We start from the raw sequence: 13711 nt of genomic DNA, 5'->3' as shown, positions 1-13711 counted from the left end.
AGGTTAACTCAAACCAAGGGGCGCAGACGGCACAAGGAAACTTGCCTTGGCTTAAGGTCCAAGTCTGAAGTCAGAATCTGTATGAGTCAAGTCATACCATGTTCCTGTGTTTTGGAGGAATCTGATAATTGGGCAGTAGAAAAACTTAGGTGAAAATCACTACAAAGTGTACGCTACCACACATACATTAGAGTGTCATTTTGTAGGTGTGAGAGAGATCACACATCCCAAAATATGACCAATTCATTTCCTGGGTGATCTTCAAAGTGCTACATGCCTTTCCGTTGTCTTTCTTGAAATACAGTAGCTGCCCCTCTGGAAGCTGGATAGTCATGACTCCGTACTGTAATTCCTTCTTGTACTGAACTCATGTAGTTGAGTGCCTGTTACTTAGGCACTGGAATGGAGCCATTTGAAAGCAAGGCATTACAGTCTCAGGAGAAGATAAATTAAAATTAAAAACATAAAAAAAATGCCACCTGAGAAGTCCCAAGAACATAGGAGGGGAAAACTTGTCTGCATTTAGAAAAATGAAGAAAACAAATATATATTTCTTTCTTTCTTCTCAAAACTCCCATCTTCAGTAAGCCCAAGCACAACTATAAAACATCTTCTGTGGGCTGCAGTTTTAGAAGAGGTAGCCGTGTTTGTCTGTCCTGAAAACAAAAGTGTGAGCTACCTCTATAACTCTTTTCTTTGCTTTCTGACAGTCAGTTCTTACATGCTCTAAAAGTTAATCTTGTAAATACCTCCATATTTAATTCTGAAATAAAAGGGTATCTTAGTTGTTAGATGTTTGGGAATGCTGTGCTTAATAAGTAGCCATAACCAGTGGGGCCTTTGACAAAATGTCACTGGTGATCTAGAGCCATGCCCTTTTCCAGGGTAATGGGTGGTGCGTGGACTGAGCAAGGGGATGCATCAGCCCAACATTTCGGGGTGTGTCCCCCTGCTCCATCTCACTCCAGCTTTACCCACAATCATCATGACCACCCTACCTGCTTTGTTTTTCTTGTAGTTTTTTTTTGGGGGGGGGGAAGGAAGATAAAAGCTGAAAAATAAATAAAATAAAAGATTGCTTCCTTAGGGGATTTTGACTCCTAATGATTTTTGGACTTCTGTAAACTTTACTTTCCTATATGTGGATGGTGTACTATTTGGTGAGATGATGGTGATGGTGGTGATGACGATGATGATGATCTGGCTAAAACTGGGGACCATTAAGAAAGAAACCGAAGGGTTGGTTTTTGCTGCACAAGATCAAGCAGTCCAAACTAATGTGATGAAAACTAAGATTCGAGGAATTAGTGCTAATAGCAAAGGTCAATTTCACCAGACAAAGATGAAATGGTGTCACATCTCATTGGTGAATGTTCAAAGATTGCACAAACAGATTATAAAACTAGAAATAATAGAATGACAAAATTAGTGCACTGGTCATTATGCCAAAAAATATAACTTGCTAGTCTCCAAAAACCCACAGAAACATGAGGTAGAGTAGGTGTCAGAAAATTACAAAGTCAACATCTTGTCGGATTTCCAGATCCAAACTGATAGATACCTTGAGTATAACACAACAGGCATAGTAGTAATAGAATGAAGAAATATCTGGATTGCTGATGTCACGATACCAGGGAATGCTGGAGCTGAAAATAAAGAATTGGAAAAAAAAACTATCAAAGTACAGGAAGAGACCTAACAATCAGAACATCTCACTTGTAGATGAAACACACTTCAGTGGTCCCTGTCGTCATTGGGGCTTTGGGAACAATATCAAGAAATTTCACACAGTACTATAAGCAGTTGCAGATCTCAGAAATTTCACCATCAGAGCCACAAAAAAACAACAATATTAGGGACAGCATACAGTCTGAGCCGATATTTAACAGATAGTTTTTTAGTGAAAACTTGTATCTGTTGTATAATATCAGTCAAATGTTTTTATAATTTTAATTGAACAACAACAACAACTACTACTACTACTACTACTACTATTACTACTACTACTACTACTACTACTCATCATCATCATCATCATCATCATCATCATCATCATCATCATCATCATTATCATTATTATTATTATTATTATTATTATTATTATTATTATTATTATTATTATTATTATTATTATTATTATTATTATTATTATTATATACAATTCTGACTCACGGTACATCAGCCCTTTCCAAAGTTTTCCAGGCAGAGAATACTCAGAAGTGGTGGACCCTTCCCTTCTTCTGGGGAACATCTCAAGACAGTGCAGCTCGCCCAGGATAAGGGATGTGGTTTTCTAGAGTAGTTTTTCAATTGCCACTTCAAATAAACATAGATATGAGACACTAATAACAGCAAGGAGTCTTATTACTTCTTTAAGACTAGCACGTTTTATTTGGTATAAGCTTTCATGGACTTAGCAAACTTAAGTAAGTTCAGTTATGGGGCAGAAGTTCCAAAGACAGATAGTTTTACTGGAATGAGTGACGTCGTTCAGACTTCACTAAGTATCTACATCAGTGGTGTCGAACTGTGGCCCTCCAGATGTTCTTGGCCTTCAACTCCCAGAAATCCTGGCCAGCAGAGGTGGTGGTGAAGGCTTCTGGGAGTTGAAGTCCAAGAACATCTGGAGGGCCACAGTTTGACACCACTGATCTACATTATCATGTAGGTTGCTTGTGATGGTGGTAGGTGGTGATGGCAATGGTGCACGATGATAATGGACAGACTCGGGTTCCTGCCTTTCACAGGGGAGCTAGCTTGTGAGGAGGTGGAATCAAAACACCTTTTCCTTTTCTTTCTTTCATTTTTTAAAAAGTCCTTCAAGTTAGTTATTCTGCAAGCAGGAATCCAAATAGGCAGATATGAAGGAGAAACTGGAAGCACTTTCTTATGCAACGTAAAAGCTGCTTGGGATGTTTATAGCTTTTAATTTAGGAAAAGAGGAAGTGTGCATGTGGAGTGATGACTGAAAAGCGATGGGACGGAAAGAAGTAAACTTGACACAAACCTTGGGAAAAGTGGTTTTGTAGGCAGGGACAACAGTTCTCAAGCTCTGATAGGAGAGACAGCCTTTTCCTTGTGGGTTTGAAAGGAAAGAATTAAATTAATGCTGAGCCTGTATTGTTATTATTTTTCCTGTGGAACATCTATTCAGATTGGGGAAGGGGGAAAGACCCCCAAACAATAACCACAACTCAGCCTGGGAGCTGAATTTGGTTAAACCAGCACCTGGTTCGGTTAAACCAACACTTTAATATATCTCCCATTTATCCTTCCACTGCAGATCCACCCAACGCAGGTTGACAATGTGAGCTAAATATTGATAGTGGTGGGAACTGGGTGTGTAGCAAAGCTGTAGTCATCTGACCATGTGCCATAACTAGTCCAGATGCAGTCAACACCCCTCTTCACTGTGCCATCAGCATACTCCTGCGAGCAGGCTCTTGGTACAGTATTCTGACCATAGGATTGTTTTTTGTCAAATAGTACATGAGAACAGCTGTAGCTGTGGGCCACAGATGGCCCTCAAAGCCTTCCATGTGTTTGAGAATGGGAGGGGAAAGGCCGTGCGAGTGTGGTTGTGCCCGTGGCCCCACACTGCCACACATAGTTGCATGAGACCCTTTGGGGCAAGAAGGTTGCTTGCCTCTGTCATAGGAGAGTGTCGAGGGTTGCAGACCTTTGAACGTAAAGGAAGGAACCCAGCTTCATGGTAGGGATCATGGTCCTTGCATGTATAAGGTCCCTAGGTTCAATCCTTGAAGTCTCCAAATTGAGTGATCTGAGGTAAAGAACTGGGAGAAACATGGCCTGGGATCTTGAAGGCCAGCTGGCAATGGCAGTGTTTAGTGTTGGGCAAGGCAAACCAGTGATCTCCGTGGCCACATTCCCATTTGCTCTTCAACCATTGTTTGGTTCAAAGGGAACAAGAGGCTACTGGGGTTCCGGCCTCCTCCCTCCACACACAATAATTTCTTAACTGATCTCTGGATTCTCAGCAAACCAGTTTGCCCGTGAATGCTGATGGAGCAAATTACGGTTTCAATGAACTGTTGTCTACTGTATTTGCATGGATTACTGTTTCTGGAGAAACCAGAAGTCAAGAGGGGGAGAAGGAGAAAGGATTGTCTGAGCCTGGCAGAGCTTGCCGCTGCTCATTCCTGTAGCATCCGAACCATACTTTGGCAATAGGCAGCAGCTTCTAGCATGCTTTGTGTTCTAAAATATCGGTTGTTTTTTTTTCCTTCTAGGAAATGTTGGCCCTGTCAGTTACTAGCTAAAGTGAAGAGATGTGCCCTGTGCCCTAAGTCTTATCCAGAGCTTAGTTCTGGGATTGGATGTATAAAAAAAGGAACTTTTCCCCTTTCTGCTCTTGCCCTCAAGCTTCTCTTCCATCACAGGAGACAGAATCATTCTGCTGTTGTACTGGAACAATAGCTATTATCTGTCCCCGTTTCACCCACATATAGTATTTGAGAAGGGACTAACTACAGTATACTCATATTATATAAAGAACAATGGATTTATATTTATTTATTCATTTATTTAAAATACGTTTACCCTGACTTATTCATTTATTTAAAATACGTTAACCCCGACCGACAGCCAGTGGAGGTGCTGTAACAGGGGAGTTATATGTTTCCTGTAACTGTCCCCAGTCAGCTATCTGACTGCTGTATTTTAGATCCGTTGAAGTTTCCTAACACTTTCCACACACAGGGAGCATTACATTAATTTAGCTGGGAAGTAACTAGAGCGTGTATCACAATGGCAAGGTCAGAACTCTCAAGTAACAGACATAGCTTGTGCACTCGTTTTAACTGTGCAGATGCACTCCTGGCTACCAGGCTGGAGCATTCAGGCTCAGGGATAAATCCAGGAGCACCCCCCCCCCAAGCTGCACATCTGTTTTTTCAATGGGAGTGTAATCCCACCCAGTACCAGCTGCATCCCTATTTCTTGATCTGCCTTTTGACTTACCCGAGGCACCTCTGTCTTGTCTCGCTTGTGTTTCAATTTATTCACCCTCATCCTGTCCATAACTGATACCAAACATTGATCTAGAGCTAAAGTAGCTTCCTTGGATTTAGGTGGCAAGGAGAAGTAAAGTTGGTTGTCACCCACATACTGGTGATACCAGCCCCAAAACTCTTGATAATCTCTCTCAGTAGTTTCATGTAGATGTTAAATAACACAGGAGACAAAACAGAACCCCGAGGGACTCCACAGGTCAATGGCCCACGTGTTGAACAGGAATCAGATTGGGGAAGGAGGAAGACCCCCAAACAATAACCACAGCACTATCTTTTTTGAGTTCTCTCCTCCAGGAAGGACTGGAGCCACTGTAAAACAGTGCACCCCTCACTCCCATTCTAGAGCGATGGGTCAGGAGGATACTGTGGTCAATAATATCAAAAGCTGTTGGGAGGTCCAGCAAAGCAACAGGGACACAGATCCCCTATCCAGTTCCTGGTGTAGGTCATCTACCAAGGTGACCAAAGCCGTATCTGTCCCATAACCAGGCCTGAAGCCAGATTGAAATGAATCTAGATAATCTGTTTCATCCAGAAACCTCTGGATCTGAGAGGCAACAACCTGCTCTAGCACTTTCCCCAAGAATGAAGTATTAGATGTTGATAAGTCATTATTCAGTATTTTGGGGTCCAAAGAGGGCTTTTTAAAACAATGGTCTTACTATTGCCTGCTTTAAGCATGATGGGATCCTACTCCGTTGCAAGGAGACGTTCACTTCTCCTCCTACCCAATGAACCAGTCCCTTTTTGGCACTTTTTATGATCCAGGAAGGGCAAGGATCCAACAGGCATGTAGTAGCCCTCACCTCCCCAAGGATCCTGACCATATCACCAGGCTGAACAACTGAGGAGCAACTGAAACTCATGCATTAACACAGGGGAAGCAGGGGGCACAATTTCATTCACAGGACCTGAAAAAGCTACAGCATCCAAGTCAGAGAAGATCTGAGCAATTTTGCCTGCAAAGTGTTGTGCAAATTCTTCACAATGAGCTATAGTGTGGTCTGCATTATCTTCCTGGGGGCTAGCACGTAGCAGGCCCTTGAGCATTCAAAACAAAGCTCTGCTGGGCGATTCCATGGAGATGGCAATCATGGCAGAGAAGAATGACTTCTTTGCTGCTTCTGCTGCCACGGAATAGGTCTTCCAATGCGCCTTAGCTCTTTTTTGATCAGATTCACTCCGAGTTTTCCTCCATCAGTACTCAAATTTATGGCCCACTTGTTTCATCTCCATCAGCTGCCCGGTGAACCAGGGTAGTGTTATATTGTGGCATTATGTAAGCAAAAAAGGATGGGTAAGGTAGTACAACCTGGCAAATAATACAGTACTTGAAAAATAAGCTTTAAAATGTATTTCCACATCTCATGGTCTCAGTCCCAAGATGTTAAAATGCTCAGAATGTCACAAATAGACCACCATACTTCTCTTGACTATACCTGAACATGTCTAATTTTGTACACATTGGTCCTGACTAGTGTTTGGATGGGAGATTATTAGGAAATACCACAATTTTCAAGGCTGGGGCAAGGAAGTATTATCTTGTCTGAAATCCTGGATGGACTGAACCCCAAGGGATGTGAATCAAGAGAAAATAAGTGCTATACCTACGTTAAAAAGGCACAGTTGTTATGAGGGGGGTTCAGTCCATCCAGTATCTTGTCTGAAATCCTGAGGATCTGCTGCCTTTTAACATTGATAATATGGAGCTAGACAGACCTATGGACTGACTCAATCATTGAAATCTAGTAGTCTAACTTGTGCCCATGCCATCAGCCTTACGTGGCATGAGTTACTCTACTTAGATTTCAACCTATGGGTCCATGTGGCCCCCTAACTGGTCCCAGGCCATGCTTTCCCCCAGTTCTTTACTTTAGATTGCTTAATCTAGAGACTTCAAGGAATGAACCTAGGGAGCTTATACATGCAAAGACCACGCTCTCTGCCATGAAGCTGTGTTCCTTCCTTCCATGATATGAGCCCTTTTTGTTTAAAGGTCCACAACCCTCAACACTCTATAATTCATATGGGAATGGTAATCCAGCTCTCCCTACCTTGAAATTCAGTTTGCATAATCCTATGAAATGTGCACTCTGTGACCTAGGCTAGCTTGTGCAACCACGTTACACATTTCCAATATTGTTTACAGGTTGCAGAAAGAAATGGGGTTGAGTTTGGTAGATGTGTGTGTATGTATTTAGAAAGATACCATTTAGGGCCTAAGGAACATCACAGGATTTGGACGAAAAGATCTCTGATCTGGGAGTGCTCAAGCTCTCAAACACACAACTCAGCTTTGTCTAAAACCATTAAGATTGCATTAGATTGGATGGATGAGAAGAGCGTGCAGTTGCCCAACGTTTTCTTTTGCAGATAATAAGAGCATGGTTGAGCAGGTGGACGGGCGTGGAGTTTGTCTCCTTCAACAAACAAACAACACAATCAGTTGGTTTTGCAAAGTGCTAATGAGTGGATGTGCAACCACAGCAATTAGTGTGTTACCATCAAGAGGTTCTGGGTTTTTCACAATGCAAAAGTAAAAAAAATAAAAAAATAAAAAAGCAAAGTCCCTGTGACAAAGGCATTTCCTGAATGACATGTGTCAGGAGAAGCATTGCTGCTGCTTCTCTTGAGCTCTCTGGAGGAAAAGGGGGGAAATAAATGTAAATAAATATTTGGATGGGATGATCATAGCAAAAGGTCTTAAGGCAGATGCCCCTGTACTAATCAGGTTGATGCAGTTATCAGGTGGGCTCCCATGTGACATAACACATGCCAACAAGGGATGTGAATCAAGAGAAAATAAGTGCTATACCTACGTTAAAAAGGCATAGTTGTTATGAGGGGGGTTCAGTCCATCCAGAGGTAAATGCTAGTCATCGTAAAGAGATTTCAGCAACATTTATAACCAACTAAACCTTTATTGTATAACTATTTACAAGGGGGTTCAATTGAACTCACAGGCACCTCTCTCAACCTTTCTCCCCTAGTTGCACTTGGGTGGTTCCACTTCATCTTTGCCAGCACTAATCTTCAAGCACAAACAGAATAGTTCAGGGTTTTTCCTTCTTTCGAATCCTTGGCCGTCTGACACAATCTGTCCCTGGTGTCTCCACCTTCTCAGTTCGGTCAGTGTCAGTTGTCGTTCATCTTTGGGGTCTTGTTAGGTCTTGTTGGCAGCACGCCCTGTCAACCCAGGGTAGACTCAGACATGAACCAGAGCACCTGACCCTTCCTGGCGTGGGGAAGGTACTCCAATTTCAAAGAGTCTGGCAAAGTAGGTACAGACCAGTGGACTGTCAGCCCCACTTGTCCACTCAGGGTGTCAGCCCACTCCATGGGTCCACTTCCTCTTCTTCTGCCACAGTAGAAGTCCCTGTCTCTACCTCAGTTCTTCTCATTCTCCCTCTGCCCAGTTCTCTCTCTCTCAGTCTTCCTTGCATGATTCCCTTGTTCTCCATTCGCTTCCTCTGTTATGGTTCCTAATGGGCAGGAAGCTCCTTGTACAAGAATTTGCCCACCCACTTTATCCTTCCTGTATCTGTCAGCCCAATGGCTCAGGGAAATGACACGCCTCACGGGTACTGGCCTGGAGACCATGGCCTTCCATTGATTTTTAGCTGTGATCTTGGAGTATCAAAGAAGATGCTGAGGTTTACCTATGGGCCAGTGCTCAGCAGCTCACAGTTGAAGATACAGTATGTGCAAGGAGTCTACTGCTGGTACTTTTTATTCCTCCCAAAGGTTTTTTTTCCCTTCTAGACACTGGCAACTGTTCCCATTTCATCTCTTTCCAAGCCTGTCCCCTGCAGCTTTTCTCATTGTCCTGACCTGGGGATACAAGATGTTTCTGCATTGAACATGATATGCTCATTTGTAACGTATTTGGCAAAGTAGCTGTAATTTTATCCGAAGCCTTAGCAAGCATCTACCTGCACTTGTCTGTTGCAACTCAGAGGTGGATGTGCCTGCTTCAGAATTGGCAACCAGGACAGACAATGGCCTCACATTGTCTATGAAGTGCAGTTGTTTTATACAAATTAATGTAAACAAATGGTTCTGTTGCTTGATGTGTAACATCTACAGCAGACAAGAAGCTACTGTTAGGACAGAATATGGAGAATATAAGCAAAGATGTCGGACAAGGGTGTATTTTATCTCCTCATTTGTTCAGTCTGTATATGGAATATATCATGAGACTGGACTGGATTCAGATGAAGAAGGATTGAAAATTGGTGGAAGAAACATTTAATATACACAGATGACACCATATTTCTGGCATAAAACAGCCATGACTTGGAACAACTTCTGATGACAACAAAAGAAGATACAAAATCAGATTGCAACTGAACATGAAGAAAACAAAAATAAGGATAACAAAAGATCTACACAGTTAATGCTGATAATGGGGAAAAATGAAATTGTTAAATATTTTGTATACCTTGGTTCAATCATTAATTCAAATGGAGACTGTAGCCAGGAAATCTGGTAAGGAAAGCAATGAAAAAATCAAGTGTAAGGGTATGTCACTGGAGACCAAGGCCAAGATCATTCACAGTATTGTATCCCTGATTTCTATGTACAGTGGTGCCTCGCTTAGCAATGTTAATTAATTCTGAAAAATCGCTGCTAAACGATTTCATCGCTAAGCGAAACGCGGTTTCACATTGAAATGCATTGAAAACCGGATAATCCGTTCCAATAGGAACGATTTGCGATCCTTAAGTGAAAATCGCCATAGGAAACATAGCTAAGCGAAATGCGGTTCCCCAGCTGAAATGCATTGAAACCTATTCAATGCATCTCAATGGGGGAAAAATACAACAACAAATTAAAAAAGAGTCAGAACAAAGTCAAATTTGGCTAACAAAGGATTTATTAAGTGCACTTTATGATTTCAAACATTTTAAACAGTAAACTTTAACTTTATAAATAACAGAAAAACATTTAAAAAACAGCAAACATGAGGCTGTTTAAACCATCGTTAAGCAAAACAGGGGACCCAAAATTTAATCGCTATGCGAAGCATGGTCCCAACCATCGCTAAGTGAAAATCGCCCATACGGACCATCACTAAACGAAGCGCAAAAACGCTCCGAAAAAGTCATCGCTAAGCGATTTCGTCGCTAAATGGAGCACCTGTTAAGCGAGGCACCACTGTACAGGTATGAAAGCTGGACAGTGAAGAATAGTGAGAAGAAAAAAATGATTTGTTTGAACTATGGTGCTAGAGAAGGGCTTTGAGATACCATGGACTGCCAGAAAGACAGCCAAGTGGGTCTTAGAAGAAATTAAGCTTTCACTTTCTCTGGAAGGAAAAAGATGATGAAACTGAAGCTGATATACTTTAGATACATCATAAGAAGGTAAGACTAACTTGAAATGACAATAATAAGAGGAAAAGGTAGCAAGAAAAGAGGAAGACTAAATAAGAGATGGGTTGATTCCATAAAAGAAGCCAAAGTTTTGAGCTTACAAGAGCTAAGCAGGAAATTCTAAAGGACAGGATATTTTGGAGGTCACTCATTCACAGGCATTAAAGTACATTGGAGGCAACCAACAATGCTATTTTAAATAATTTTGTCAGCTATCTTTCAAGGGCTCTGAATGGCATCATACTGTAAATGTTTCTCAAATAAACAGATGCAGCCCATGCTCTAAAAGAAGCTGAAACTCTAGACAAAAAATGAACAAAGAAAATTGGAACAAGCTGGGACTCCTTTGGGAACCTTGTGAGCAGCTCAAGTGACCAGACTTGCTGAGCGACAGATCTGTGGTGGCTTAGAGGAACACAGCTGTGCCAGCCAGGTGTAGCAGGTGCAACTCGGGTGGAGGAGCTTAGATGCAAGCCCTGGGATGTGAAGCAATGTTGAAATCCAGTGTGGTGTGTTGGCTCTGCCCTCATTTCAGTTGTCGGACTGCTCCAGGCATTGCACATGTAGCTGGATGCTTTACATAGGAAACTGCCCCTATAACAATTTGGGTCATTGACTCAGCTAGTCCCAGTATTATGTATATTGGGGTGGAGAATCTTCATCTCTCCCAATGCCAGTGAACAGATACTCCCATAACATCTTGCCACTGGCCAGACTAGGTAGTGTTGTTGAGAAATGGAGTTCAATGATTCCTGATGGGCTGTTGGTTCTCCAACCCCGGTCTACTCCACCTCACTGCAGCTTTTGGAAGGTCTCATGTATAGGAGTTTCCCACAGATGGGAAACATTGCTTTTTAGCCTACACCAGAATATTCCAACTTCCACAGCCTTTTTTTAAGTAGTAGTACAAAAAAAGTAACTTTTCCTTTCTCTGTTCTTTCTGAACATCTACTCATTTTGAGGGGTGGCAGAATAAACTAGTAACACATACCCCATGCTCTCAGGCCATATCAGGCATGCTACCTCCAGAGTTATGAGAGAAACATTTCTATTTTAATTTTGAAATTACTGTTTCTACATTTTTTTAAAATTGTGTCATGCACCCCCACCATCCAAAGCTTTGGACTGGGTTTTTTTTTTAACATCACATCCACATAGAGAAACGGGCCATAAAATTTGCTGTCTTGCAATGTGTTTGCTTTTCTTGAATGAAGATACTATACTGTTGATATTTGATTTTTAATGGACTGATAACTACTATAAATGTTTTATAAATAGATCAATTCACATGAAAGTTATGTAGAGGCAGAGAAATAAATTTGCATAAACACCTTTCAGCATGATCTACAATTAAACCTCATTTTGTTCTCAAAGTAGCCTATCTGCATCCTGGGTCCAGACGCTAGAACTTTGTAAAGTGCACCCCACCACCCTAATAGAACCCACGACTTTGGCCACCAACTGCATATTTACATCATCCAGTAAATGCAGAATTCGTAAAATGAATGGGCAACCATATGGCATAGTTAATTTTGGAATAATTGTCTCTGTCATGCTGCCATCTTTTGTTTCTTTTGTACTCGTTATTTTCTTAGACATAGATTTGTTTCTTCCTTGTATGATCTTTTGATTTGATTAGTTTTATTTTGTATCTACGTCAGGATATTGTAAGCTGCCAAGAATAATGGCCTGGCCACTAGATGGGTGAGGCAAAATTTTAAATAATTTTTTAAAAAAGAAATACTGGATTGGGACTTAGGACATCCACGTTCATGTTCCAGCTGAGGCGCGCAAACAAGTCACTGGGTAACTTTGAGCTGTTTGCTCTCTCTCTCAGCCTGATTTAATTCACAGGGCAGCTGTGAGGATAAAGTGCAGATGAGGAGAAAAAGTGCTGATGGGAGGAAAGGTGGGATCTAGATGTAAACAATAAATAAAGAAATATATCCTCAATTTTTCTGGACTTTAATGATGTGTTCTTCTCATTTCCCTGAGGGATGAGAAGGCAACTAGTTCCAGGGTTGGTTTCCTTTGGAGAGGGGAGTGCTGTCAACTTATGGCATTGTTGTAACATTTATTTTACTCATAAATTTGCAAGATGAATGCAAGAGGAGACAAAGAGCAGGCAGACCTATGAGGTGGCAGATCTGCTTCGCCACCTATGATTTCCCCAGAGAAGGACCTGCAGTGGAACCTTAAGGAGCTTTGAGTCCTCTGGGAATTCATACCTCTTTCTTTTTCCTCTCCTGGGCTTCATCACATTCTCCGTTGCAAACTGCCCTTTCATCTGAATTTCTCTCTCTCTCTCCCAGGTAAGCATCTGTTCCCTTTGGGAAGGCAACCCTGTTCCAAGAATTCATTTCCCCCAAACATTTGTTTTGGTGTGTTGAGCATAATAATTGAAATGCTGTTAACTTCTGCAAATTGGGCAGTCAAATTCTGGTGTTTCCCACATTGGACAGGGGTGACATTCACATCCCAAAATGACCACTGACCTAGGCTGGCCATTTGAATTGATTTCTGTTCACACTTTTTTTTAAAAAAAATCAGGTATTTAAACTGTTGGCACTGAATGGAAATTTGAATTATTTCTGGTGATTTAAACCAGCTTTGGCATCTGAACTTCTGAAATTGACTCATTTCCACCAAACCGCACTGAAATGAATTGAATTGATTTTAGAAGGGAAGTATTTTAAAAAGCCCTTGCCAGCCAACTGGAAAAAAAAAACCACCTCACTTTGCAGCCCATATAAATTGATTTCACCCTTGCAGTGTGTGAACAATAAAATCTAAATCCATTTAAATGATGTTTAAATGTGGTTCTTCTTGTCAGTGTGACCGCAGTTTTACTTGACACTGTGTGGCATCTATAAAAACTAGCTTCTCCGTGTCAATAGCTGGTTACCTGCTGGGAGTATCTATGGAGCAGACACTGCAGTAAAGTTGAGTTCTTTATTTTTGAACTATATAATTTATTTTGATTTCAGATGTTTTACAATACAGTAGTAAAACAGAGTAGTAAATGTCCACAAATCTAGGAGGAACCTGGCCACTAGCAAAGCATTTTAAAGAGGACCAGGGCAAGGGCTAGCTGGGATAAACTGTACCTATCGAAAACTCATGCCACAACAAATGCTCGGACATGGTTCACTTTGACCACGGTTAAGTATGACTTCTAATGGTCGCTTGGATCTCTGAGAGAGGTGATCAGTGGGCAGTATAAGATGACCTCAAAAATCAAAATATTTCCCGTTTTTGAAGAACCCTTCAGGTATATTCAGTACATGACCATTTTATCTTTCC

The sequence above is a fragment of the Pogona vitticeps genome, chromosome 8 (assembly GCF_051106095.1).
Source record: "Pogona vitticeps strain Pit_001003342236 chromosome 8, PviZW2.1, whole genome shotgun sequence".
NCBI classification, from domain to species: Eukaryota; Metazoa; Chordata; class Lepidosauria; order Squamata; family Agamidae; genus Pogona; species Pogona vitticeps.
Note: the sequence above shows the minus strand (reverse complement) of the source record.